The following is a 5,580-nucleotide window of genomic DNA, read 5'->3' on the forward strand; positions in this document are numbered from 1 at the left end:
CCCCCCCCAAAGGGTTGACTTTTATTTCTTGTGATTGTTTTATTATTAGAGTTGCAGTTGCTTCTCACTATGTGAAGTTAATGGGTGTAAGTCCAGCATGGATGAGATTCAGAAGAGAGAAATTTTCTGTATTTGAGTTCCAACTCTGGAATATTGTATGTCAGCAAGACTTTTAGTGATTGCTTAATGAATTAAAGTTGGTAGTGAACTTAAAGGTAGAGTTGGCTACTGGGATTACTTAATTTCTCCTTGATCAGAACAATATTTTAGTCTTCACATCTTTATATTAAAAATCACAGTGCTCATATGCAAAGAGTTGATAGTTGAGAAGAAAACTTCAAAACTCAAATCTCTCCCTTTGTTATAGTGAGATAAATGCAAGCTTTCTTAAGTGATCTAGAGTCTACAGAATTGATGTCAAGAGTGCTCGACCCCTGGCCCATAGGCCAAATACAGCCTGCTAGGAGATCCCCATGGGTCCGGAAGTTTGGTGGCTGGGGAGTAGTGGAAGCTCTACCCAGATCCAGCCCTGCCTGGGCCATTGTCATGCAGTTGGATCAGGGCCAGGCCCACCCCTTGCACATCCCAGTTGAGCTGGGCTCCTTTCTCCCATCCTCCCTGCACTTCCAGATCAGGGCCAGGCTGCTCCCCATGTGTCTGGATCAGGATGGCTCTGCTCCCACTTCCTCATGCATTAGGATTGGGGCCAGGCTGTTTTCCCCCCCACCCTCCATGCACCCAGATTAGGGCTGCACTGTCCCTTCCTTCCCCACCCCGCTTCCCCTGCCGTCCCTGCATGTCTAGATTGGGGCCGAGCCCCTCCCTGCCCCCCTGGACAGCTGGATCATGGTAGAGCTACACAAACCCTGCAGTGGGATTTGACCCTTGTTACGCCAGTCCCATATGCTGGATTGAGCCGACTGGCCAGGTCTGGCCAGTGGACAGTCCTGCTATCACTCATCTGTCCTGCTGGTTGAAAAACTCGGGTACTACCGATCTAGACATTTCTGTCTTTGCAAAGTAAGCCCCTAGTCTTTATGGTTAAAAGTAATCTTCCAGATGCCCACAGAGTCTGTCAGTTTTCACTGACGATATTGGTAACCCTAGGGTACAGCATTGATAAATTGGATAAATCTATGGGCTGGATTTGGCCTGCGGGCTGTATCTTGCTAATCCCTGCCATAAGTGGTTATGGAGTGCCCTGCAATGCACCTGTCTTTCATGGGAGCCACCAGACACAGTCCAGGATGAAAGTAGTGTACCATATCTCTGTCCTTCCTCCTGCCTCTCCTTACCACCTTGTGTTTCCAGCTTACTTGCAGAGCAAGTGCATCCAGCTGGGAATATATGACATATATGAATACCTTATGGACAGCCCTGATAAGCAGGAATAACTGTGTTGTACTTCTCATCTATAAATCGCAAGATATTTTACAAAGGTGTGATAAGCATTATCCCCATCTTACAGATTGGGGTGGGAAATAGTTGGAGAGGAGGACAGTTGTACAAGGTCACAAAATAAGTCAGTGGCAGAAAAAAGACTAGAGTATAGCTTTCCTGGCTATCAAGCTCGTTCCTATTTACTGTGCTAACCTGAGTTCTTGTGCTTTAAAAACTGTAGGCATTAGCACTGTGTATGTTTGATTTAGACTGTTTATTTCTAACAGCTCATCTTGATTGGAAGTTGCATAATTATTCTAGACTTCCTTGCTGGGCAGATTTTTTCTTTTATTAGTGCAGATAGCATAAAGAAACATAGTTTTTCTTTTATAAATAACAGCATTGCATGAAATGCTGCTCCCACATACATGCTTCCTCCACCTACATGTTTGTCTCCAAGTTGAGTTGGTACACTTTTGTTTCAGCATTTAATGCCTAATGCTTGTAAATTCACATCTTAGGCTTTCTGGTGTAGTCCGTGTTTTACAAATTCCCTAAATGGTGGGAATTTGACCCTAAAGGTCAAGGGTCAAACCCAATCAAGCCCTGTGGGCTGAATGAGCAGCACAGGGCTGGTCCATGGGCTAGATCAGGCCCACAAATCTTCCCCTGCTTCCCAAATGTTGAATCTATCATACAGCATCCACTCCAGCTAGTCCATAACCCATGCTGTCACACATTGCCTGCTTCACTGGTCTGTGTGCAGGATGGATCACAGACTGGCTGGAACAGGCTCCATGTGTGGCCCACATCACAGCCTAGCCGGGGTTGGGGGTGCCACATGTAGACTGGACTGGACTAGCTGAAATGGGCTCCACGTGTAGTGCAGTCCTAGACCAGCCGAGGCAGGTGATGTGTATTGATAGCATGGATTCTGGAGTGGACACCATATGCAGCACATTCCCATCCCTATGCACTGAGTGGGTCCAGCGTGCACTGCATGGGTCAACTTGGACCCAGGGACAGCACTGGGAGCAAGGTATCAGGAGTCCATATGATTGATCCAGCCTATGAGCCTTATCTTTGACACCCCTGTGGGTGCCTCCACTTGATTCACTTTATATTGATGATAAAGCCACTGGTCCAGAGTTAGTCAGACACATTCCCACAAGAATTGTTTTGGGCCTGGGCCAATCCTTGTACTTTTTAAATAAAACTATTGTTTTCATTTATAATGTGATGATAAAAGATTCTTTTTGGAGCCTAACCTGGACAGCAGCTTGAAGCTGAATTTCAGTTTAAGAAAAAGTAGACCTTTTCTACTGACATATTTTGGTAAAAATTGCTCATATTTTAGCATTTTGATTTTGAATTGTTTCCCACTTCATCAATCAGCTGATGTAGTGCATTGTGCATATTAAACTTTTGCTTTATCAGCTTCTTGTAGTAGCAGTTAGCAAGATAATCTTGTTCGAAAGTTGTGGGTCCCTTGAGAGAGTAGCAGGTGGTATATTCAAAGTGAAAGTAGGTTATTGCTTTTGCAAAGTGAAGTGGTTTAAGACCAAACATCTTTTGATGCAGCTCAGTGTGTCCTTTTGCTTTTGAAGTGGTAATATATTCATGCAGAGTGGTTTTATTGTATAGAATAATTCTAAAATGAGAAGAGGTGAAACAACTCGGTATAAAGGAAGATGAGAATACCTCCATGTTCAATGAAAAAGGGTTTTCAGTTGGTTCAGTTTTACTAACAGTATTCTCAGACTTCCAGATTTAGTTATGTAACTTGATAACTGTTTAGTGAGTTGATGTGATGAAATAATCAAGCACCTTTTTCTACAGAACATTGCTTTTTTCTAGCTTTATAATGCACATCCTTCCCTCCAACAAAACTTCCTGTAATAGTGGGTTATATGGCTTCGTTATGCAAAGCACTTTGTAAGAAACTCTTTCTACCTTGTCATTTTTCAATTGAACCTTTGCTTTCTTCTGCTATTTGTCGAGTGCTTACTTTTTATTCTGGAAACTGTTGGTGACATGTCAACCTCAGTAGAGCCATCACTGGTTTAATGAATTCCATTTTACCTCCTACTCTCTGTGAAGACCCAGAGTTGTTTTTTTTTTCAGCTACTTTAACTGAACTGTATAAGACAATTGAATAGAGAAATGAAAAATATACTTTCTTCTTTCTGTAAATTACTTTCAAATATGCTTGGAATGAAATTACCATATTTGTGGTTTAGAGAATATTTATATTAACAATGTGCAGTGCTAAGAGAATGGAAATGTATTATAATATACAGCTGTAATATAGTGTTACTTTCTATTTTATGTTAAGTTTTGGGAGGCTTTTTTCATTGAAACAGCACAGATTTCATTATCAGCTCCGCTAAATCAAAGGTACACTACTTTTACCTTTAGAACTAGCTTTAGAGATGAAAAACTCTTTTGTAACTAGCCATAGAGGAAGTTTTTTCTAATCCCAGGAGTAGTTGTTGGCTTTTCTGGTTCTCCTCCTGCCTCTGATTGGACTTTCAAAGCTGTTTAGTTGTCCATCCTCTTTCCCTAGTCTATGGGCATCTCTTCTTTACTTGGCTTTTAGTGTTCTCGTCTGGAAATGTAACATCTCCAGACCAGAGCACTTTTACATCTATGTTAAAGACTCAAGTCTACCTCTGTTTTCATCCCTCTAATGAAATATGTTGGCTTGTCTTTCTAATATTGTGCTGCTAGAAGTGTCATCTTTTGGATGAGAAATAAAGTTAATTGCCTTCAGAGAGCACATGGAATTCTGCTGGAGGAAGTAGAAATGTTAACTCATCAAATTCTAGCTTGGCTACCTGCAAGTGAAATACAGATGTAGAGAATGTGGTGGGTAGTTCCTGCACTGAGGAATGAGTGATTGGGAATGAGAACAGCTTAGGTAGAAAAGAATAAAGTGCTTCAAATAAAATAGATATTGCATGAGGAGTCTGAGAGGTAGAAACAAGTAATTGGATGCCATGTTCTCTGATTTATTTCTGCAAAGTAAAAGCATTTTCACGCAAATTCTGTGTGGGACTGTCATTCAGTATGCAACTACTATAGTTAATCAAATATAAGACAACCCTGAATACAAAAGCACCCCCAGCTCTCGATTAGTTTATACATAGAAAATGTATACCTTGGTGGCATGGCGCTCCCTCCTGTGCCAGGTTGTGCCCATTGGGCTACAGAGATGGCTGCTGCCTGGAGCTGGTCCAACTCAGCTGCAGCCCCGTGTCCTCCACCTCCCTATGCATTGCCTCTGCTCCCCCAGCCTCCTCCCTATCACCTCTGCCCCTCCCACCTCATTACCTTTGCCCCCGACCCTATAGACTTACCTGGCGGAAGCTGTGGGAGCTGCTCTTCATCGCACTCTGCCTGGCTGCCACGTTCATGTGTGCACATGCATGTGGCACCCTGTACGTCCCATTCCACCCCCATCCTCAAGTAGCACCTTGCAGTCTGGAACTCTGCTAGCCTACCAGGGGAAACCTATGTTTTTTTTCCTCCTTTAAAGGAGAAAAGTCATGTTTTTCTGCAGCAAAGCTCATGAGTCCTGGGAACCTCCAAAAATGTATCTATATATGAGGTGCAGGGCAGCTTGGTCTGGTTCTACCTGATGAGGGGCCACATTAATAAATCATGTGTAGCAGGCTGAGAGAAAATGTGACAGAGGGATTCTGGGTGAACTGTTTGGGGCCCCATTTTCATAGACTTTAGGATTTCATAGACATTAGGACTGGAAGGGACATTGGAAGATCATTGAGTCCAGCCCCCATTTAGTGATATTTGCCAGACATTTAAGGCTGGTGAAGTAATGGGAATCATTTTGGGAAAGAAAAGTGCAGCTCAGCTGTGGAAGTGAGGAGGAGGTTGAAATGTATGCAGTGTAGTGGCTCACCGAGGGGGACTGCACTCAATGGGCACTACCATATAGCTTTTTGAGATGGACTGTACTAACCTTAGGCCTGTGTGAAGCAGCTAGTATTCGCTTTAGATTCAGATTCAGCCAATTCAGGGGACAGTGATTCAATTCGGGACAGTGATTCGAATCACTGAATCAATTCAGCCGAATCTGATTCAGAGACTTGGATGCTGCCAAATCTCCAAATCACACAGGCCCCATTCCCCACCCACTCTCAATAGCTTCCCTGCCCAGCCCCAGGTCCCAGCTCTTTT

Source organism: Gavialis gangeticus, unplaced genomic scaffold (assembly GCF_001723915.1).
Source record: "Gavialis gangeticus isolate Ggan-Ray unplaced genomic scaffold, GavGan_comp1, whole genome shotgun sequence".
Taxonomy (NCBI): Eukaryota; Metazoa; Chordata; order Crocodylia; family Gavialidae; genus Gavialis; species Gavialis gangeticus.